This window comes from Triturus cristatus, chromosome 8, assembly GCF_964204655.1.
Source record: "Triturus cristatus chromosome 8, aTriCri1.1, whole genome shotgun sequence".
Lineage (NCBI taxonomy): Eukaryota > Metazoa > Chordata > Amphibia > Caudata > Salamandridae > Triturus > Triturus cristatus.
The window spans coordinates 1,421,807,605-1,421,832,471 of record NC_140591.1 but is presented as its reverse complement, the minus strand read 5'-3'; the positions used below and the strand labels follow the sequence as shown (position 1 = coordinate 1,421,832,471).

General features: G+C 43.6%; 1 protein-coding gene across 20 annotated transcripts in view; it reads right to left on the bottom strand.

Moving 5' to 3' along the window:
- Positions 1 to 24,867, bottom strand: part of SYTL2 (synaptotagmin like 2) — a 462,890-nt gene that overhangs the window by 424,220 nt on the left and 13,803 nt on the right. For 3 of the 20 annotated variants that reach the window (XM_085623171.1, XM_085623181.1, XM_085623188.1), the window contains exon 2: positions 9,161 to 9,304. The exons of the other annotated variants lie outside the window; for them this stretch is intronic. The gene's annotated coding sequence lies outside the window, so the exon portion shown is untranslated. The remainder of the gene's footprint in view (positions 1 to 9,160; positions 9,305 to 24,867) is intronic. 20 annotated transcript variants of the gene reach the window in all.

Here is a 24,867-nt window from a genome sequence, read left to right as displayed (position 1 = left end):
GAAGGGCTATTACATCAACTAAACTCACTGCTCACTATATATAGAAAAAACACACGGACACAGACTTGTGGTGGACAATAATCGAGAAGGTGAAGGGTGATGGTGACATGTCCAAAATCCTACTCGAACGTGAACAGCGATGGGTGTATAGACTCAAAACCCACATTGTCGGACTGAATGACGCGATACCGTGGAATCAACTCAATAGGAGGTAATTGATCGTATATCTACACCTCGTGATAGGGAGCTGATGCCAGGAAGTCCCTTTATTAATTTGGGGAATCTCTACCCCACGAGTATCCCCTTTTCCAATAACACATGCATCTTTGGTAAATTAATAATGTAATACCTCCAAAACCACATGATCGAAGTGACCTTTTTCTGTGTCATTACTGTGGTTGTAAATTTTAAACTGATAATTACAAATCTGAAGCACAACGTACTTCATTACAACCCCACCCACAATAAACACCCCATCTTTCGCGTCCCTGACATCTAAGTACGTCTCAGGTACGATTGGATTCATCTGATACAGGGACTGGTATGTAATTATATGCAAGTCAAGTCCCTTCACTATGAATACTAAGGCAAACAATGTAAAACATATAAATGTTCATTATGGCGACAGTATCGACATCAGCATCTTGATAATGCAAATAGAGGTGAGAGAATCTTAAAAATAAGATTATGTGACCCCAGTCCTACAGTCCGAATAATTTGAGGGTTCACTTACCCAATAGAATGATAATATGAAACGATATCTACATCACCCGCTAAACCTATCTGGGTGGCTGAAACTCCAACTCCGCATTATAAACACAACTCTCAGAATTTCCATTGAGTATCCGTAGTAAAAACGGAGCGTTTCTAGTTTATAACGATAATACCCATAATTGTCGCTAGTGTCGCTTTGACATACAATACACGACCTGAAATAGGCAGGACACTTTCAGCATTACTTTGGTGAATCCACAGTGAAAACGGAGCGTTCCTAGGGTAGGACTACAATACCCATAATTCCTACTAGAGTCGCTCTGACGTCCATTACGCAACCCGAAAATGGGCGGGACACCATCCGATAGACAACGATACATTTACAGCGGGAGATCGAGGTAACTCGGAACCCCAAGCAGTGGAACCACCTCCAAGTAGGACGGGACGAGGGGCAGGACCCTTGATGGCGTGAGTAAAACATGAAGCAGAGTCACGAATATAAGGTATGAGAGAGAGCTGGCCCCCTGGGGTCCAGCCTCCAGCACTGTTCTCATGAGTGTTATCTTCTGTTTTGTTTCCCCCATCACAACTGTTGGCCGACGGTTCGGGTGACTCGAAAATTCACCAATCTCTAAATTTTGTCGATTGTGCTCCTGTAAAAGTACAGTGTTTGACTACGGGGCTACCCCGCAGAGCGTTGGTTTTCCACTAGGAGTTGAAACCCCTCCCAAAACGGGGTAAGGATGAATGTGAGAAAGAGTGAGAGAGAGATATATATACACACGAATGAGCATGGAGTGAGAGCATGCAATTACGTTTTTATACTTCTAAGAGACATGGTGATTTTTACAGATACAAGTTTGAACACGAGTGAATGACACGGATGTTGTATCAATATCAACAACGCACACCTAGGAGTGGAATGTGATAGGATGCGGCACAATGCCGCCACTACAATGGGCATAATACAAACACGAGCGTTTGATAGACAAAGTATGTTTTTCACTCGCCACCTCTGCGTGCATGGTGGGGAAACCTTTCACCACTGGTCAATGCACACGAACGCATGTAGATATGAGCAATCTAGAACTCTATAAACAACGATTTGTGGTATCTTTTTTTTTCTTTTTCTCTTTTTAAAGGTAGTGATTACATGAGACTAATTTGTCTTAGAAAAGTGATAACGAGCAGCTATCTGCCCTTATAACAAGTAGAATAGGGAAATTATCTGTACTACTCATACCAGGGGGCATTCAATTTCGCCCTGAAGAAAGTCCAGCACCCTTTATGGGGCTTATATGGACTGAAACATGTTGGCTATAGGGTCTTAGGGCCATAATATCCCTACTGACCCTTTCTTTACATTTTATCATTACCCCCGGCAGATCCAAGAATAAAGGAAAACTGGGATCTGTTGGTGGGCTTTTAATCTTTAGCCCCCTGGCCAAAAACATCTTTCTAAGAGCTCTCTGAAAGACGGTTGAGCCCACCTTGACTTTTAGGCGTCGGGGTGTCCTGATGATGAAGCATTACACCACTAGGGTGTGTGAGGGAATATAAAATAAAAGGATTTGCCTCCTTTCCCACCTAGTAGTGGTGTTCCTGTAGTGGCTTCCCGTAGGGATCTCCACACTGTCAGAATTCCAGGATTGTTCAAATAGATCCAACCACTCATTAGTGAGTCGGTAGTGGGGAGTACTCTTTGGTAAAGAAGACTTGTCTGTAACCCCAGTGCAAGTTGATCCTGAGTTGCGTGTAATTATGGGGTACATGTTGCAGATATATTGGGCTCATCAGGTGTTTGTTAGGTGCGACTACTCACCCGTAAGGGTCTCAAGGTGCTGAGGGGTGGTGGTGGGGGGGGTTTGCAGGTTCAAGTCCATCAAGGAGGGGGTCTGTCGAAGAGCCAGGTTTTGAGGTTCCTTGCGAAGATGGGTAGCGGTGTTATCTGTCTGAGGTGGAGGGGAAGGTCGTTCCCGGCTCTGGCCGCGTGGAAGGAGAAGGAGCTGCCTCCTGATCTGGTCTTTCTGGTGCGGGGGACCACAGCATAGGAGAGCTGGGCTGATCGTAAGGTCCTTTGGGGTGCTTGGAGTTTGAGTCGGCTATTCAGGTATGCTGGTCTGGTGTCGTGGAGGGCATTGTGAGCGTAGGTTAGCATCTTGAAGGTGACTCTAGCTTCGATGGGGAGCCAGTGGAGTGTGCGCAGGTGCTGGGAGATGTGGAAGTGTCTTCGCAGGTTGAGGACCAGTCTTGCGGCGGCGTTTTGGATGTTCTGTAGTTTGCGGGTGAGGTTTTTGTTTATTCCGGCATATAGTCGAGCCTGCTGGTGACCAGGGCGTGAGTGACGGTCTTTCTGTGCTCGAGAGGAATCCATTTGAAGGTGTTACGTTAAGGAGGCGGAGGGTGTGGAAGCAGGAGGACGAGACGGAGTTGATCTGGCGGTCCATTTTGAGCTCTGAGTCCAGGATGATTCCCAGGTTGCGTGTGTGGTCCGTGGGGGTGGGCGGGCTTCTGAGGGTGGGGGGCCACCAGGTGTCATTCCAGGTGTCTGGGTTTGGGCCCATGATGAGTACTAGCCCCACGCTTCTTGTTTCAGGTGCATTTTATTCTCTGTTAAACAGTGATTTCTAGGCTGGAGATGTACGGTTGCGTTTCTCAGCTCCAGAGACATGCTTGATGCCTTGCCAGTTGTGATACCCTATCCCATGTTCGTCATGTGCAAACTATGGTTTTTGCACTGGTTGGAGATGTTTAGTTAGTGTCTCTCTGTCACTTATTTCACACTCTTGTACACAATGTTTTTATCTAGTTGTACAATCTAAGTCTGGCTAGTGACTGCGTTGGAAGTCTCGAGTGATTCTGCCCAACCAGCACCATCATCAACATAAATAGAAGCTTTAGTTCCAAAGTCCAACGAAAATAGTGCTTCGCGAGTTTTAGTTTTAAGTTTTTGCCTTTTGAGTAGCTACCACTGCTGGCTGCAGTGAGTGAGCGTTTCCTGCAACAGCTGGAGAAACCAACATGGGAATGTGTGACTAACCCCAGGCTGATGATATCAGCGCTCTGGCGGGGGAGGGGGGTGGGGGTTGAGCGACTAATGCATTGTATGTTCATTAGGATCGGATCCCCCTGTCTGGGCAAGTTTGATGGTCTGTCTGGTCACTCACATCGCAGAATGTGGCTGCTGGAACCATTTCAGTTTCCACGCAGATGGTCCCTGAAGTTTATATGTCTTATTATTTCACAGAGATTCGTCTGCCCCAATTGAAAGTTCAGTAAAATACTACATTCACCGCTATTTCTTCCATTTTGATGATGATACAGTGTTGGCTGCTACTTTTTGTGTTCTGATGAGAAGAGTAGTCGCGTGGGTACCCGTAGGTCAGTGTGGAGTTTTGCACCAACTTTGGTGGGCAGTACTGGGTGTAGGTGTGTTTGGGCGATAGTGAGTGGCTGACTGTTGTGTGCATAGTTGTTACAGCTACTCATGTGTCTCACTCGCATTGTGGGATACATTCCTACAGTGGGTTAGGGGGTGATTAGTGGTGGCTGAATTATGGTGTGGGTGACTTTTTGTGAATGGGAATATGTATGGTAGTGTGAGTGACTGTAGGCTGTGAGCTGAAAGGTTCCAGTGAGTGATTTGAGAGACAGCAGTGCATGGTTGTGTGAAAAAGGAATGGATCGATGCAGAATGGTGTCATTGGCAGGTGTGACTTGTTAGGAAGGACTCATACAATGTTGACTAGTTCAAAGGGACTTTTCAGTGTGGTGGTTGATGATGAATGTCCAATGCTAGTGGTGAGTAGGGTTTCTTTTTGTCCACTGTTTAGGTTTGTGACAGTAGTGGCACCTGGTAATGTCTCAAGTTGAAAATGGTGGCAGAAAAATATTGGTGAGCTGTAAATAGGTGTTTGGATGTTCATGATATGTCAAAAGTAAGATTGGTAAGTTATGTGGATAGCAGTACTCAGATGGTAGTGAGCAGCTGGCTGGTTTTGTGTGTAACTGCCATGGATTCTTGAGTGTGTCACTGCTAATTGTAGGATAAATGGCTTGGATGACGTATGAGATGATCAGTGGTGGCTGAATCGTGGCGTGGGTGATAACAGCTGAATCATCATATTGATGGCAGTGTGACTGACTGGAGGCCATGTGGTGACTGCCTATTGTTAATGCTAAAATACAATTCAAGATGGAGGCTGTGGTGGCCATCTTGAAATGATATTGACAAAGTCAATAGGTTTCATGGGTGAGACCTACAGGCTTTGCCAAAGCGTATATGTCTACTGGGCAGCTATGGAGAATATTCAGTTGATTCCATTTACACCCTAGAACTCATTATTAGTATCATATTGTCTCTTTTTTTTTGCAGTTGATATTTTTATTTACCCAGGAAAAATGTCCTCGATTTTCTAGCTGGACACTTCTAGTCAAATGTCCAAAACCCCAAATGCTGGAATTGGATTCCTTTGCTAACTCCCAGAGAACATTATTTTGTCAGCTGGAAGCACATGGCTGCAGACACAGCAGGGGGGGGACATGCAGATGTGCTCATCCGTCCAAGACATCCGCCTTGCTGCTCATTGCAGTGTAATGGCTTCCCAGGAAGGTGCGGCCGAAGTGTTTGGAGGGCCGGTTTCGGCCCGAGTTTGTTACAGGAGGCCGATATTGCCGATCCCATGTAACAACAAGCATTTGCAATGCAATAGGTATCGCATTATAAAAGTTTGAGCTATTGGCATTGCTAATAATAATGCAACACCAGTAGCTCAAACATTCAGTAATGCGAGACCTATTGCATTGCAAACGTTTTTTGTTTGTTGCTTTTTTTATATAGCGCGACTTGACCCAAAGGCGTGCATTTATGTTGTATTGAGTTCAGTGCAATTATGTAGTATGTTATTATGTGGCACAGAGTGGTATTATGCGGAGTGTATTTATGTTGCATTAAGTAGAGAGTAATTATGTGACGTTGAATTATGTAGTATTGAGTGGTATGTGGAGTGCATGTATGTTGCATTGAATACAGTAATTATGTGACATGTAATTATGTGGTACTGAGTGGTATTATGTTGAGTGCAGTTATGTTACATTGAGTAGAGTGTAAATATATGGTATGTAATTCTGTGTTACTGAGTGGTATTTTGTGGAGTGTATTTATGTTGCATTAAGTAGAGTGTAATTATGTGGCTTGCAATTGTGTGGCACTGAGTGGTATCAGGCGTATTTATGTTGCATTGAGTAGAGTGTAAATATGTGGTATGTAATGATGTGGCACTGGGTGGTATTATGTGGAGTGTATGTTGCATTTAGTAGAGTGTAATTATGTGGCGTGTTATTACGTGCCACAGAGTGGAGTGCGAGAGTGAGAGGGAAGAGGGATAAAGAGAGAGAGGGAGGGAGAGAAAGAGAGCTAGAGAGAGAAAGGGGGAGAGAGAAAGGGTTAGAAAGAGTGAAAAGAGAGAGAAAGAGAGAGAGAGAGAGAGAGAGAGAGAGAGAGAGAGAGAGAGAGAAAGAGAGAGGGAGAGAGATAGAAACAGGGGGAGAGAGGGAGGAGAGATAAAGAGAGAGCGGGAGGGAAAGAGAGAAAGAGGGAGGGAGAGAGAGACAGAGAAAGAGAAATAGAGAGGAGAGAGTGAAAGAGTGAGAGAGAGAGAGCAAGAGAGGGTGGGAGAGACTGAGACAGAGAGAGAGAGGAAGAGGAGAGAGATAGAGAGGGGAGGAGAGAAAGAGATAGAGGGAGAGAGAGAAAGAAAGAGGGAGGGAGAGAGAGAGAAAGAGAGAGGAGAGGAGAGGAGAGAGAGAGATAGAGAGAGCGGGAGGGATATCGGGGTGATTCCCACTTCCGAAATGAATAAAGTAAGGCCATGATAAATGTGGGGCAGAGGGGTCATTATGTCACAATCCTCACACTGTGTTTCAGGTCTCTTGTGCTGTGATATTTAGTCAGAGCTGCAGTTAAAAATGTTATGCTACAACTCCTGCTTTGTAAAATTAGGATAAGAGCAAACTTGGGACCTCGTTGCTGTCCGAAGTATCATCGTTTTGAGTTTAACAAGGGTCAGAAAGTACTTGAGACAAGAGAAGCTGTTTAAATGCAGACAAACATAGATGAGCCACAGCTCCTAACAACCTTCCAGCAGCCTTTGAGTGCTATGTACCTGGGATCAGACTGGTCGCTCTCGTCTGGCCGAACGTAACCGACTGCAAATTGAGTGAAATGTTGACATTAATATGGATACACTAACAGACATGTTCCAGTCAGGAAGGCTTTAGAGACGTGTACCTCATTTAAATAAACATGTTTTAGAGAAGAGTGCGGTTCTTTGTAAATATTACTGGGAACAATTAAACTGCATTTCCTGGGATGTTAACGCTACCTTCAGCAAGGCAAAAAGAGCCTTTCAAACATGCAAGCATGAAAGGGAAGGATATGCAGAGTGCCGGGCAGTTTGTTACAGTAAGGGGTCACATTGGGGGAAAGACTGTAACTACTGTGATAATACCAAGCCACCCGTGACGCTGGGCCATGAAGAGCCGAAAAACCCCACCGCTTGATTACAAGCGTGCTGAGCTACAAATCCGAGCCGCCAAGGGAGGGGGTGGCAATGGTGAGCATGTTCGCGGCCGCTTTGATGCTCTCAGTGGCCGCACGGCTCACTGAGAACATCAACCCGGCCGCGAAAGTGATCAGGCAGGCAGACAAATGGTGCACGCGCCCGGCGCACATGCACTGTATTTGGAGGCCTGAAAAGCACTAGTCTACACTTCCAAATTCCCCGTTTACTAAAGCTCTCGCCAGAGCAGCGCTAAAGCGCTGGCTCAGGTGAGACCTAAAAACACCCCCGCGGGGGCCTAAAACCGGCCCCCAACCAGGTGGCCCACCAGGGAAACGCCCGGTGCCCACTACGGCCAGACCGGCCCTGCTTCCTTCCCACCTACACAAGTAGTACAGCTACACACTTATTTGAAATTATCGCAGACACGGAGCTCATCAATGTGATTGGCCAGTGGTTAGTATTTCAGCCTATTGTAGTAGTATCTACATCAAAATGCTTCATGCTTTTTTGAAGGGCACATTGAATCCAGAGAGCTAGCAGTTTCACAATGGCTTCCCAGGTCATTCTGCAGGAGACCTGTGTACCTGTGGCTCTCTTCACTCCTTGCGCACTTCGAAATGCATTGCCCTCCCATAGTGTGGCGACTGAAGTCCTGATGGTCATAGGTCACTACTGGTGTATGGCTGGTGTTTGAACAAAATACTGTGTCAAGAATATCTAGGACAAAAATATAGTGAAGGTAAGTTTCTATAGGTAAGCAAAGTTTTACTATAAATAACTACACATATATGCACCTTGCCACCAGTGGCGTAACAAAGGCCCCCGCAGCCTCTGCAGTGCGGGGGGGGTCCAATGGGCACCAGGGGGCCCCCTCAGCACAGTGCCCTGGCCCGGGAGCTCATGAGTGAGTCCAGGGGGAGACTCCCTTCACGTACTTTGCAGGGGACCCCCTCACGTTTCGCTATGCCCCTGCTTGACAATATATATATTCAAGGTACATAGATGTGGATTTAAGAATAATGAATCTAAACTTACCTGTTTGAACTTACCTTCTCGATATTTTGGCCCTTGAAAGTTTTGACCCGATATTCTGTCCAACTACATTTTTGGTTTTGATATTCCTTTAGTGATCCCTACGGCTAGACTATATTAGAACAGATAGAGAAAGCTACCAAAGCTTTGATATAACTGAACTCATCAATTTATGAGTATTTAAACTTCAAATTATATAGTCAACGTTTCACTAGTAATATAATTCCCTGTGATATTTTAGTTTTACATTAGCAGCCTAAATTCTGATTGGTTTAATCCCTTATGGGATAAGCAACACCCATTCCCCATTCCTCCCCTAGGTGGTATGCTGTGACACATGTGATCTGGTCTCCTTTGTTTGAGTTGCCATGCTGGAGGACTGAATTTGCCCTTTATTCAGTGCTTTAAATAGAAATACAGAAGTGCAGGTACATTTTCTTTTTTTTTTTAACAGATTTTGATTGGTTTTTCAAGGTGACATCATAGGAAAAACAGCCCAGAGGGCACAACAGATGATCAAGCGAGGCAATTAAAGTCCAGTGCAGGTATCCCCCCCCCCCCCTCCCCCCGCTCATTGTCATAAGGTCCTTCTTCCCCTCTCAGTATCGAGCCTCCCATCGGGTAGGCAACAGGTACGTCCTAAGTGCAGGTGCATTTCTTGCCTAATTCAAAAAGTATTTCCTCGTTTCTCTGAGTATTGCACAACTTTATTTTTGTTGAACATTCCATCATTTTACTGGGCCTTTTCCTGCCCTGAAACCCAAACACATTTATAGTGTACAAACATTTTCCCTGGCTGGCCTGATACCTCCGCCGCTATTGTCTGTCTACAGGTTACCTCTGTTACTCACTGTAAACGTGTCTCACGCGGTTCACAGCTGTTTCCTTCTCTGCATTTCCTTTATTGCTCCCACCGTCCCCATAGATACCGCTGGCAGCAGCACGTCAAGTGACAGTTTCTTCCGGTGCGCACGGCCATTGTCCGGGATTGAAGCCTGATTGGTTGTGAAGAAAGTAAACAAACCGTATCACCAATCAGATTCTGAAGAACCCAAAGACGAGGGAACATTCTGTGCTGCCAGTTACTGAGGCCCCTACTAGCTATTGCTTCTTGTGTTATTGTAGGTTGCACATTCCATCCACTACAAATGTTGGGCCTCCTGCGATTTGATAATTACGTCTAAATGTTTATTTTTGTACCACTAGAAATATCTTTAAACTCAATGCTTTTCCAAATGAGGTATATATAACATCCCAATCTTCCTAACATAAAATGCCCCTCCTTTCAACTGCCTGAAGTCGGGAGTAGGTGTCGCTGGGTCTCCGCATTGCAGTGAAGAAGAAATATTCCAGCACCTTCTCACCCAAAACTTTCTCAGCGTGCAGGAGGAGGGCGTTTTCACACTAGGTCGCTATAAGAACCCGGGGTCCCTACACTCTGACCCTGATTAGTGACGTGCTCGCAGAGGGGAACGTGGCAGAATACTACATGGCTGTCTGACCCATCGCCTGTGGCTGTGCCAAGATGGCGTGTCTGTCAGGGGTCTGACGCTGCCATTCAGGCTAGTCCTTCAGGCATGAACTGAATAGCAGGGCGAAAGGAAACAGCCATGGAGCCTGGAAGACCTGTGGGACGAGCCTCGTGGCCATAGACCTGTGATGCTGCCATCACCCGGAAGTTCATCACAAACCCCTCCCAAACACCAATAATATTTTGTAGACAAGTGTTGTTGGCAAGAGGAAACAGTCTCTCAGCAGGGTTTATTTATAGACACTTGCAGTGGGGTGCAGCACTGCACTGTGTGGCTTTGCCAAGCACTGTTTGCCCACTGCTGGATCTATGAAAACATTTCTTCTTTACGCGTCTGTTACTAATCAGCAGGCAGGTATCCCGAAGTCCATGACCTGGCTCTTGTCCCCATAAGCAAGTGTGGGCTTCAAGATAACCCATGAACAAGGAGTCCTCCGCTCTAATCACTCCCGGGACTTGTGTGTAAATTGTGTGATTCTAGGCACATCACTTTATCAACGTCTTTCAAAAAATGTAAGAAATGGAATGCAGTTGTGAAGCCATAACTTGTCGTTGAGAAATGTGCATGTATAAATCTCATACCAACATGATGGGGGACTTTTATTCAGTGATAGGTAGAGTTGTAGGATGGCAGTCGGACATTGTGTATCTTCTCCTGGGCATTCCTCTTACAAACTTTTGTTTTCAGGTGCATTAGTCAATTATAGACTACAATCCCCACAATCCTCTGACTTATGAAATGAAAGCCTAGGACTGTGCCTTGGTATCTTACTTACATGGAGAGCCCTATCAATCCTAGGGGAAGCGGTCTGCAAGTGACTGCTCTACTCTGCCATGGACACGTGCTTGAAAAGCTGCTGAGGTTGCAGCCCAAAAGTTTTGCAAGGTTCTGGGATCAGATTAGCTGGCCCTCTGAGACCAACGAGAGTTACCCATGGTCCAACATAAACCCGATCAGTGCCACATTTTACAACCTCTGTTGCAAATAGATAGCCTCTGTTCTGAGAAGTTGCCTACAAGCATCTGCAGTGCCCTGAGTACTGGTGATCTTCAATGCTCTTCGGCCTACTCGTACTTACAGTCCCAGTCATTACTAATGAATTGAGTCCCACCTCTAGAGGCAGGAAACCTCAAGGAAATGCTATAAACGCAAACCCCGTCCACCTCCAACCTGGTACCATACGAAGACTGGTATTCTCGGCATCCGCCTGTCACTGCTAAGCACTGTTGGAGACATGGATAGTGTGGGAGGGTGGGGAGTAGTGACTGGGGCAAGGACGAGTAGGACTAAGAGTAATGAGGTTTACCTGTAAGTAGTGGCTGGCTACATTACCTCTATATACCGCGCACTCGTGCCAGTCCTTACTAGTGAGGTATACCCAGACCTAGAGGCCTTCGACAAACACACAAACAGAAGCAACCAATGCAGACACCTACTCTAATGCACACATTGGTGATCAGTACCAAACAGAGCCATAAACATCGTATTCATAGATGTGAAAAATAAATATTATAACGGGACGGAACAGAGAAGTCCTGAGCCAAAATTCTCTCTATCGTTCAGCAACCCCTGTCAATGGCAATGGTTAATAAATGTATGAGAGATCCAGGCCCCAGCTCTCCGTATTTCCCTAAGAGAAACCTACCGACCCTTTGTCGAGGAGGCAGCCATACGTCTCGTAGAACAACCTTATATTAATTCAGTAAGAGAACCATCTTGCAATGAATAAGCCAAGGGTATTGTGAATTTGATCCATTTGTTAGTGGTCATAGATTACACTGTCTGGCCTCAACTAGCCAAACAAAAGGTAATGAAAACATGATCTGGCTTCCTAAAAGAACAGGACCTTAGGTTTCAGTATGACTCTTTCATCACGAAATCCCCCAAAAGGTGGGAGGCTTAATAAAGCAATCAAGTCCCCAAATGTGCATACTGAGGTAATGAGTACATTAAGGGTCAAAAAAATTAAATCAACAGAAGATAAGGTTTCACAAGGATGAGCTTGAAGAGCTCTCAACACTAAAGGTAAAACACAAGGGGGAGACCTGGAACACGTTACAGGCCTGAATAAAGAAAAATGTGTCAAAAGTCTATCAACCAACAATTCTCCTTCCTCCGAACCATTCCAATGGCACAAAAGGGGCTGATATAAGTCCATTGCGTCTTTAGGGGTTGAAATACAAAACTTACGATGAAACTCATCCTAAATGAATAGAAGGATAGAAGAAAGAGGAAAATTCACAGAAGTGAAAGACTGATCTCTATACCATTTCTAAAAAGAAGTCTTGTGTCTGGGATATGATCTAAAGGCCTGGCTCCTTACATTTAGACAGTGACAAATATCAGCAGGTCCATGAACATTTTGTTCAAAACCCCTATCATGGAGAACCTCGAACTAAAGGTACTGTGAGAATATGCGGATTTTTCTGTGATTTCTGTGATTGCTAACTACCTGCACGTCACTAGGAGCTGCTATATGAATCAACAACTACCTTCATGCTTGGTTTTGCAGGTGTGTTGGTTTCCAATACAAGTAGAAGCTAACGTACGCAGCTTGTAGCGACAATTTGGGCAAAAAGCCTGGAATGGCCAAAGTTGCTCTGGTTAGCACAACTCTCTGTAGTTATACATTTTGTGACACTTCAAAACAATGTCCCCATCTACACAAGCATTGCTTTTCTTAACCTTAAGTTGTCATCAATAAATTGCCTTATAATTTACTCAGAGACTGTCTGGCATGCTGCCACATTCTTTCTTTCTGACACTCCAAGGCGTGACAACAATAAAAGATTCGCAAGTACAATGAAACAAGCATTGGAAAAGCCAATTCGTCCCTGCAGTGAAACCTACTGACTTTCCGAATGCTTTCTTTTAGGTGGCTTGCTGCCAAAAATTGGAGCACAACCAAGGTGGCCATCTTTGAATACATTTGTAATGTTTTAACAAATGCCGATCAAAAATAGCCTCAAGGAGTGAGGCCACACCCTTAATGGCCATATTTGAATGTATTTTGATTCTTTTAATACATTTAATTGAAAAATAGTCACTGTGGATTCGCATGCATCCGCGGCTGCCATTTCTGAGTGAGATGTGTTGAAATAAAAGGGAATCATTTGTAGGTGCTCTGTGTGCATGTGTGCCCATGAGCATACACAGGCAGCCATCTTGACATTTTCAGTAAACCATCTTATGATGGCCGCCCGCTGCTATCATGGCTAGTGGCAAAAGGTGAAAAAAGAGAGGGAAAGTGGGCTGGGGGACAAGAGGAATCTGCATAGGGATAAACACAAGAATATGGAGGGAATTATTCAAATCAGGAGCACGGAAGTGAGGCAGACAGCAAAGCCATCCAGTCATGAGAAAGGCACTTCATGAATGCCCACCTCAGTAAGTGTAATGTATTTGAAATAATAGGCTTGCAAGAAAGAGCTGTACCTGTCTGTAGCCGAGGCGGTAAAAAAAGAAGAAAAAAAGTTATTAGTCAGAATGCGGAAGCTGAAATGAACAGAGTAAACATACTGTGATTTGTAGTTTCACTGTGCTCATAGTAGGGTAGACCTACAAATCCCATTATTCTGATCACAATTGTCAGGAGAAAGTGCACTGGTTAAACAATCACCCCCATGACCCGTGGCCTTTTGACCCCGATGCAGCTGGAATGCTGTACCTAAAACAGGTAGGTCGTGAACAGCCTCTGTCCAGAGGCTTTTCACCTGTGAAAGCCCCGGATGAGTGCAGCCTGTCCCCACTAAACCTATGCCCCTGCAGAGCCCAGGCAAGTGCCGCAGCGTAATAACAGAACTGACATGAGTCACGTGACGGCGCCCCACGGCATTCCGGCTGCACCCTTGAGCAGAATCCCGGCGCCTAGAGCCACGATCAGCGAAGCTTGTAATCCTGTACATTTCAAGTTTAATCAGCAATTGCGAAACTCTTCATCGGGACTTGCCAGAACAGGGGATGAACATGGCCCACACACCGTGACCTCATCAGGTTGGAGCTTGAAGGTTGTGCCCATCCCTGCAGACGGGCAACACCTTGCATACGCAGTGAACATTGCTTTCTCTCGATGGACATCCGCAAACATCCGTCTGATAAGAATGCGGGCATTAGATGCTGGCACAATTAAACTAAACAGGCTGGGTTTAAGCCAGAAGAGGTTGGAAGCCTATATCCTTGGCCGTGTAGCATGCCGCTGTCATCACAAATGCCACCTAACCCCTGTCACAAACTCTTGCTTCAAGCCTTCTTCACAGGGAAGAGAAGAGGAAGGAGGAAAGATCACAGAAGAAGGTGTAGTCTATCGACTAAGGTTCTGGGATATATGCCCGCATTGTGTGATCTTGAACAAGCAAGTTTTATCACCTTGTGTTTTTCTGTACTGTTCAGCCAGTTGTATGTAGGCAAAACATCAATCTAAGGGGTGAGGATGTGGCCTAAAGGACAAAGCGGTTGATCTCAAATATGGGGAACCGGGTTCGAGTCTCAGCAATGGCGCTCAACATCCTGTGATTCTGGGCAAATCACTTAATCTCTCCGTGCCTAACAAAAACAAGCATTTGAAATGCAATAGGTCGTGTATTTACGAGAGTTTGAGCTATTGACATTGTAAATGGCAATGCCTTTTATTTATTTTATTTATGTGTTTTAAAAAAACATAAATAGAGTGCATTGTCATTTACAATGCCAGTAGCTTGAACTCTCGCAAATGAGAGACTTATTGCATTGTAAATGTGTTAGGAGAGAGCGTGTCCTGCCTTTTCCTGCCAGCAAGAGTAGCAGGACAAAGCTCTTTGAGAAAATAGTTCTCGGAGGCTGTAATTAAAGTCTACCGAGCAACAGCACACATAATGGGATGTCCTCATGGGAGGTTACAAAATGGGAAAAGTGATACTAAGGAGGGACTACTAAGCCTATTGACTAATGAAAAGCCACAGTTTACAATGGACAATGGCACAAGCCAATGAAAAAACTGGGCTGAGAGTGGGTGGAGCTTCACGTCCATACCTTAATACAGCATGCTTTGCAGAGCAACACATGCGCTGCCCAGGCTCGACCTAATGCATGTGTCCTTGTATAATGCAACTGGTGCAAATCCTACAACTAATCTTTGTAGCATTCCACCAAACATATTTGATTTAATCGCTCATCTAAGTGTTTTTTTCCTTAGAATTTTTGTGGTAGAGACCTCTTATTTAATAGAGAAAAAAAAAGCAGAAACACAAAGTCTGCATTTCATGTCTAAAGGTATGAGCATCGATTTACCCCCTGGATTAGTCACAAAGACCCATGAATATCACACAGCCCCATGAATGTCCCAATGATAGTAATACCCCACAACCACTGAAATCTCTCAAAGCTCTACCAGAATGTCTCTAAATCCCAGAAATGTCCAGCAACCACCGGGATGTCGAAAAGGCCAACCAATGCCCTACTAGTACTGGAATATCTTGAAGCCCCAAGCAATGTCCCCTGACCACCATGTTGTCTCAAAGCCCCAAGCAATGTCCTATGCTCATGGATGTCTTGAAGCCCCAAACAATATCCGATGACCACTGGAATACCTCCAAGTCCCAGAAAGGACCCACAACCACAGAAATGTTGCAAAGCCTCAAGCAATTACCCATAAGAAGTGGAATGTCTCAAAGTCCCAAGCAATGTTCCATGACCACTGGAATGTCTTGAAACCCAAGCACTGTCCCACAACCGCTAGAATGCTATGTTGACCCTAGCAATATCCTTCGACCACCGGAATGTCTCAAAGCCCCAAGCTAAGTGCCATGACTATCAGAATACCTCAATGATCTAAGCAATGTCCCATAAACCATGTCCCATCACCACCAGAATGTCTCGAAGCCCCAATCAATGCCCAACGACCACTGGAAAGTCTTGAAACTCCAAGCAATGTCCTGTGACACGTGAATGTCTCTAAGCCCCAAGCGATGTCGCAAAACCACTGGAATGTTCTGAAGCCCCACTCTCCGGTGCAGGCATTCACAGAAGCCTCTGCTGCCGGCATACATCAACAACAGCACAACCGAGAGATGGCTGTCAAAGGTTTGGCCATTTGTCCACCCACCATATTTAGAGTGGGTGGACAAATGGCCAGTTTTCTCTGTTTGTCACCCCAGGTAAAACCTGACGATAAGGGACTGTAAAACTGTAAAATGACCCCCACACCATGGTAGAAAATCCAATGTTAAGGGGGTCATTGTTTTTTTTTTTTTTTTCAAAAACAAAATAAAGAAAAGCTTGCTTTGGGATTTCTTTTGTGAAAAACATTGAAAGTTCGCTGCAAGACGCCAACATTTTGGCGGAGCTGTCCGTCAAACTTTCTGTGCATTTACAGGAATCGCAGTGATGACGGTTCCTGTAAATGCAAGAGATGTCTGCTGGGCCAGCGGATATCTCAATGTTTGGTTGCCGGGTACTCACTCAGGGTGACAGAGTACTTTACTCCGTTGCCCTGATAGCGTAAATACCCATACGCCAAACTCTAAATCAGGCCCTACGCCTGCCTACCGCAGTACTCACATTTCACCACACTTCACTCTGCAGCCCTCACACTTTACCTCAAAGATTTAGAATGCAAAAAAATGAGATAAAACAACAGTTGAACACTAAGGGGTCTAAAAATTACAAGCAATGGTGAAGGGCAGATACATAAAAACGTCTTGCAATCACACTTCTTCCAGACAATAAAAACATACTGTTACATCTCATCAAACATATCACACAGACGAAGGATACATTTGCACCACATTTACATATGCTGATGTCAATAGTTTCCTTCTTTGTGGATGAATTCCTTTTTCCAACACACATAAACGTGTTTTTTAATCATTTAGTCTTTGTCGTAACTTGTTTTTCCAAAACCTCATTATTTTAGACACATGATGGAACTGATAAACAAAGATTTTGTTTTGACTCATTCTTACTGTAATCCTGATTTAGGGCCTGAGTTAGATTTTGGCAGATGGGATACTCTCTCACAGATATGCCGTCCGCCATTTTAAAAGTACATTATGACCTATGCCACTTGTAATACGGTAACAGGATATCTGTTACGTTTGTGATGGAGTATTTCACACTCGAAAGTCAGTGGCGTAACAATAGCCCCCGCAGCCCGAGCTCCAGGGGACCTCCTCTGACACTGTGGACGAGTGGGGGCCGCTGGCCTGAGAGCTCCTGACTGGGTCTAGAGCGTGGGGTGGGGGAGGGGGGGCGCTCCATGTACTTTTCAGGGAAACCAATCAAGTTTTGTTACGCCACTGTGTTGTGTTTCTTTAATTGATTATGTATAATCCTGTATCTCGCGCATAGCACGAGAAATGTTTACTTTGTTTACCTTTGGAAAACTACATTCCATCAACACACTGTTTAAAGTAGGCCCTAAATTTTGAATTCCAGGAGAAAGCAAGAAGTAAGGTAAGTGTTCTCCTGCCCTATTCCTGGAATTCTTGAGTGCTACAAATTACACAAAACCATTTAAAAATCGATGTGAATCGGGCCCAGTGTGCTTTAGCAACACATCTGAAAAGGAGTAAGACCTCAATGGTATTTGACTTAGCGGATTAATTACAAAATCTGCCAGCGAGCGGGGGATTGTTCTTCCATCAATTAGCTAGCCTGGGATATTCTGAGGAACAAAACCCGACCCCTGCCTGTCGTGTACTTGAAATGTCTGCTGGAAAGAAGCAAACAAAGAAGTCCTTTCTCTTTTCCCCAGCAGTTATTCTTCAGTGGGATCAAGATAGTATTAGAGTTTCACATTCACCACTAGCTTCTAGTTGCACAGTAACAAACATGCTGAACAGATCTACTTAAGTCCATTCACCATTTCACTCTCTTCCACAAATGTACCAGATATGATAGATGTATGGTATGACAACCGATGCACAGAAAGTGGTGCAGAAGTGGGGACTAACTATGTGGCTGACCTTGTTTTAATATATGGGCATGGAGGAATTTTATGCGCTACGTAAGTCACTATAGTATAAGACGTTTATTCTAAGTGAGGAGAAAGCCAATGTATGATTTTAAAGGCTCTAAATCACAAGATATGAATATCACAAAATGTATTCCTATAATATTTTAATGTGTTCTCTACATGCACAATATATATGATGTGCTTTTATGTGAACTGAATTTTCTATATTGTTAATAGTCTTAATGCAGGTAAGGTTTTATGGGTTTTGTATCACAAAAAGAAACAATTTTGGGCACTGAACTGATAAGCATGTATAGTTGAGAACAATTTCTTTACAATTCAGCATCATTTAATTTTTCCCTAGTTTAAAGCAATGGGTCCTGTGCTCACGATGCAACAGGACTCAAGCCATCCCTCACTGACAAGGTCTACTTCCTCAGTGGGACACCCTAAGTGTGACGAGATGCGGTCCTATGCTCCTTGCGCCACAGGACTCGAGCTGTACCTCATTCATTGGGCCTAATTAGGCCAAAACCTGTATGGAGTTGCTACTGTTTCTGGTTGGAAAGGACCCGGCCTGATAGCTCAGGCGTGACTGTTCCCATCGGAGCAGGGCCAAGGCTGATTCTCACATAGCGTTCTTGTCCGAGGTGGCATGGTGGGCAAACAAATGATGGAGTGGGATGCAGCCTTAAGTAATTGCCAGTGGCTGAGATGAAATCAAGCATTACAATCACTGCTTTTTTGTTTTCCTCGCAAGGAAGGAGCAGATATAAAAAAAATTATAGAATTAATTCAAATTAATGTAATTTAAAAATAAAATAAAGGTACAATATTGTTTACATTAAAAAGGTTATTAAAATAGTTTATAATAACATTTATGTTTTATTTATATATAATTTGTTAACATTAAATTAAACATATATATTTTTTAAAAAGTCCACATAATGTAACTAATTTTAATATAATTTCATATGGGGTTCTATTTTAAGTTGCTGCCTCTATTATTTTCTGACGGAGGGTGTTGCAGTACCAGTGACTGACCATGTGTGGTGCTGGACTGACCCTAGGTTTGATCTGGAAGACATTCTCTACTGTCTGGGGTATGTTTTGCTGGTAGTAACTTTAGAAGTGCAGTTTGTGAATAGGAACTGGCTTACTCTTTTGTGGGTGGATGTAAAGCCCTCCCTAAACCACTCCTTATTTTTCCTTACCCCCTCCTTACTCTTCACAAACCCCCCTCCTATTATGTAGTAAGTAGTCCCCATTTTCCAGCCACTCCCAAGTAACTTCCACACTCACTACTAAAGTAAAACGTATACGTATACGTATGCCTGCAGAGATCTCCACATTCGAGTCAGAGATTCTGAATATAAAAGACCGGAAAGGCGGAGACAGAGACCTTCACGTAGTTTAGTGAACAGCATGTTGTAGTAAGTGAGCAGTACTATTGTAGTTCTACTAAATGCAGTTTGTGAATAGGCCTCAGAATATTTTGGTGCAGTAGCTGAAAGACATGTACAGGTGTACTGTGACATGCACTAACGAGGCACAGGACATTGCGCAATATGACGGTAATCATTTCCTCCAAAGGCAATTAACCTAAACAAACAGTTACAGTTGGCAGAGATTTTTTTTTATTTCTACTTGCAAGACAAGTGGTTTCAGATGGCTGAACTAATATGCATTTTGCAACTTACGTATGAGTTTTCTGAAAACAAGGCATGTCAAATTAAGTGGATGGTTTATTTCTTAATTCAGAATGAAAATGCACAGTAAGGGCATGATGAAGGGCGTTAGAGCACTTTAATGTGTAAATAAAAATAGGAAAAGAGCACCTCTGTGCGAGTACAAAAATGATCTTCTTCCAGTAACATTTGCTTTTACTATTTATTCTTTGGAATTTAATACACAATGAGGATTTATTCCTATTACTGTGCCTCAAAAACTATGCAAACCGATGTGCACGCCCAAAAAAGGCTTAACATAGTTGCAAAGTGGAATTAAATCACAGGCCATTTAGATGTCAAAGCCACATGGCTGCAGTAACATAATGGTTGGGGGAAGACTAGTCAAAAGCCATAGCAAACCCTATTATTAGAATAAAACGAAGGTAGAGAAATCATGTTCGGAGATGGATTTTAGGGCAAAGTAGAATTACAAAATTACTAATATCAAACAAAGTTGCGGCTTGTTTAGATGCACTAGAAGTGACAAAAATAATAAGGTGACAAAGTGCACATATACAAAATGCAATGGTTACAAAGGGAATTTTAATTTCCAATATATCCACTGCTGTACAGGGGTATTTTGTGTTTGCCCAAACAAGATAATCGTCAATGTTTCGACCCTAAAATGATTAATCTGGGATCATCATCAGGACAAACTAACAGGTAGCAACCTCACTCCAGCAGGTGTCAAATAAACTGAATAATTAATCAATAAATGGCCCAAAACTGTTTGAAACTCCACATAGGTCCAGTAAGGCCTGGCAGTTAAGACTGGACTGTTTCCACTGGAGGAGGGCCATGGCTGATTTACACAGGGCTAGTTTCTACTTGGAATGGCACAGTGGGGAAAAAGCAAAAGACTGGATTGTAGCCCAATTAATTACTAGTGAATTCGTTTTTATCATGCCAGGGTCATAGTGGAGGCTGAAAAGTAGATTTTACTTTAAAGTGTAATTATTAAACTATAACTCTTATGTAAACGTATTTGGGATATTAGTCCCAAAAAACATGTTTTGATGTTGTCCCTTTTGCTCAGACATATAGTGTTGATTGTGCATTGTGCTGTAGGAATGAAAAAGGGGTTTTCAGGCTGTTCATAGGACTCAGCTAAACTAAACTGCAGAGCCACATTTGTATTGCAGACCACTGTTTATAAGATTATTCCAGGGACAACATTTTGAATAAAGTTTCTATTTAGTTCTGAAGTCCAACCAGTTACTTATGTGTCTGTAAGATACGCAATTACCAACAAATGTAAAGCCGTCCTTAATACTTCAAACAGAACACTATGTGCATTTGATCCACACTGGGAGCAGTTTATTTCTGATAACCTACATTACCCACACACATTTCATCAGGACCCAAGAGCAGATGTGGGGTAGAAGGCTTCTGCACAGGGCGCCTCAGAGGAAATTGAATCTGTATCCAGTGTACTAAGCAACATCACACTTTGGAAGGAAATACAACGCTCACACAAAGTGCTTAGGAGCAGCCACACAGCCAATCCTAGGCTACCCATAAAAAGCCAGAACCTAATTACAAACATATCGTATGAATGCAAATTCCCACCCCTTCTTTTACCACTGGTTCTTTCCTCAGATGCAGGTGTACGTTATGTTTTTAAAAAAACATAGTTTATTGGTTTTCTGGATATTACAGCTTCCTCCGTCATTACTATACATCATAACATTTCAATACCGACAGATTCAGAAAAGTACCACAAAAAAAGAGAAAAATATAATAAACATTGAGACAGTCGCTGAAAGTTATCAGTGGCCTAATCCAGAACAACAATGTCCGAGTTCACCACCGTGGAAAGCCCAGTATCCTCAACAGTACCTTCCGGTGTCTCGTTTAAGTTGTACGTTATGTTATGTGTATTTGTTAAGAACAATATCACTCACAAGGGTATCTTGGCAATAAGTAGGTGTTTGTGCCTAGTCCTGCCTAGTGTAGGTTGGTTAATTAAAAAGCCAGGTCTCCTGCTTCATTCAGCTTTCAAGAAGTGAGGAGGAGGCTTTGATATGGAGTGGAAGGTCATTCTAAACTTTAGGAGTAATGTAAGAGAACGCCCATCTTCCTGATATGGTTCTTTGTATGTATGTGGTCTGTGTGAGTAGAAGTCTTGTGGAGGGGTGGTGGTTGGTGGAAGGAGATGCGACTGTTCAGATAGGCTGGGCCTAAGTTGTGTAGTGTCGTGAATGTGTGTGTCAGAAGTTTCAAATTAGCACGTTTGTGTATCACGATCCAGTGGAGATTCCTGCAGTGTGGTGTGACATGAGTTTAGTGTGGGAGGTTGAGGGGGAGCCTGGCTGTTGAGTTTTGGATGGCTTGTAGTATTCTGGTGAGTTGCTTAGAGATCCTGGCGTAGAGGATGTTCCTTTAGTCTAACTTGCTTGTGACTAGAGTGTGAGTGACGGTTTATCTGGTTTTAACTGTGCGCCATTTGAAGATCTTCCTCTGCATCTTCAGAGTGTGGAAGCAGGATGCAGTGACGGCGTAGACTTGAGCGGACATGTCCAGTTTGCTGTTGACGATGATTGTGTGGGTGCTCAGTCCGAGTTCCACCGAACACGCATCCCATCAAAAATTCCATGGTGATTGCTTTATTAAATTTGCTAAAACCAGCTTAATTCCTGTCTGGTTTGTTTCCCTTAATTTAGATTGTACAGTTATTGTGGACCTTAATATGCCACCTTGATAACACAAGTCTCTTTAAAACGATATAGAATATTTTAGGGGACGCTTGGATTTAATTCTATCATGATAAAACCTGTCGCCATTTTGATTGTACACTATTGAATTACTTTGCATCACTATATAATGGAACATCACAAACAGAAAACAGAAAATAAACTCCAAAGAATACCAAAATGACATACAGCAAACTATTAACATTGAGACTAGTCAACATTAGCCATATGTCTACACTACCTTATAAAATATACCAAATTGAGTGAAAATTATTGACACCCTGTGTAGTGTTTCACAAGCCAAATATTACTGATCACCTTAACATGCATCATGTTTAGTCTTACCACCAATTAGCTAGCATTAAAAGCTGGTTGTGAATGTGGGCACAAGAAAAATTGTACAATGGGCTTGAGTGTTTATTGATACCTTTTGATTTTACAAAATATATATATATATAATATGCTTACTTATAGAGGCTTTCAGCCAGCCCTCACAATCCATTGGTCTGTTGTTATATCAATCACATTTTTCACCTGCCCACTACAACATACAGCACGGAGCAATGGGTCAGCCCCTGGCATAGTGCTGATTCAGAAAGTCCACATCCACACACAAAGTAGTTCCCTTCAGTGCCAGGGACTACTATGACAATGCATGGTTTTTGAGACCAAAGAATTGTTCTTCTTTCAGCCAATTTGTTTTATATCGGCGAGGGCCAGCAGGTCCCTCAACAATCAAGTTTTAGAAAAAATGGGGCAAAACCAAACAAGCTTTGGCAAAGCCAAAATGCTGGAAGCCACAGCCAGACCAAATAGCTTTGCCAATGCTTGTTCTCCCCAAACCCCCCAAGAGAACGCTTATTTAGATCAAGTTTTTCGGGCCAATATTCTTTCAAAGTTGGATTTCCTTCAAAGGACTGACCACCCTGTCTCCAGACGCCTGTGAATGTTCAGTTTTTCACATAGCGCTTATTGCTAGATCACCCTTATGCTTCTAGTTTGTAAAACTGGGCAAATGAAACACAGGAAGACAAAGCGGTTTGTTCCGGGAGCCCACAATTTGATCAAATGGGGAAGGAAATGCTAGAACTCAATTCTCTTGCTTCCAAAGCCAACAACCAGACACGCCAAGAATAATTTGCATTGATGAATAGGTGCAACAAACGTCTTGTGGCTGGGACCTACAGTGTTAAGCAGTAGCGGAGCAGAACGTTGATGTGGCCTCTGAACATCCATTTAAAAGTCCTTTGCAGCCAAAGAATGTATGAGAAGAAATCCTGTCCAACCAGCTTTTCAACTTGACTAAGTCAATCACTCTATTGTCTGTCGCGAGTTACTCATAACCCATGGTGAGTCCTGTCGTTGGTATGTTGGTGTGCTCTTAAACGCAGTTTCTCTGTCCATCACTTTTGAGATGCCAAGCTGGTCTACTGATACACCTGTGTCGGCCGCTTTGGTAGTGATGGGCAAATGACCAACTCAAGTGCAACCCAAAAGTAACATAGCATTTCACTCTTGCCCAGTTTCCTGCTGTTTGCTCCAGTCGCATGACAAAAGTGTCTTAAGAGCATACCTCCGCCCCTCTCTGCTGTTTTTGGGGATCGTGTGCTGTTTCTATGTCCCCGGGGGCCATGGATCCAGCCAAAAGCCACGGAAGGCAGATCCAGAAAATTGCTGGACTAACAGTCACGTGCAGTCAGAGGCAAGGAAATGCCCTGGCATCAAACAAGAGTGGCTCGGTGGGAAAGAGAAGGTGAGATGGGGTATCTATCCAGTGGCGGCTCCTCCGTAAAGGTGAAGGAGCGTCGCCCCAGTGGTCAGAGCCAGCATATGAAAAATAAAATAATAAAACAATGTTATTATCATTTTATTTTTTACTGTGAGCTGAGTCTGCCAAGTCTGCTGAGGTTAGGGCGGGGCCATCCTCAACGGAGATCTGAAGGGAAGAGTAGTAGTGGGCACTGTTGGTTTGGCCGGCCGTCTTAGAACAACCAAACCAACATGCGTACTTAGATTTGTCCAACCTAGCTGTGTTACACAACCGGGTGGACAAAAGGCACAGGCTCCCAGTGCCTGAGCAAGCACCAGACTAGCCTGCTCAGGCCAATCCTGGCGCTTCTCTCATGCATGGTGTAGCAATAGTCTAGCATCTGGATTGGGTGGGGAATCTGTGTAGAAACAAAGAAGTTGTGAAGCAGCACAGATGCAGCAGCAGTGAGAGCAGAAATGGCAGGTAAATGCCTTTTTAAAATTATTCTTTCCCTCTCACGCTGCCCCACACTCTTTATTGGCAGCAGCCGCCACTGTGTCTATCTGCATCGCATTCTGCGTGTAGGTATTATGGGCTATGCTCCTCACTGTTGCTCAACAGCTGTTAGAAAAAGGTAGCATAATATGTTACTAGCCCTTTACTATATTAATAATAGGGTTCCCTATACACTGCTTATTGAAGAGAAGTTCAATTCAGGAAAATTATGAATTAAAAGAATCAGACGTATAAAAAGTACAGACCATTAACAGATTGTGATTTTAGATCAAACTGACAGGAATGCTATTCGGACATTGAACACATTTCGGACACCCTAATTGTAAAAAGAATGCACGGACTGTGCAGTATTATGAATGTAATGTGATTTTATACACAATGTGGTGGAGCCTTATGAAAAAATAGAT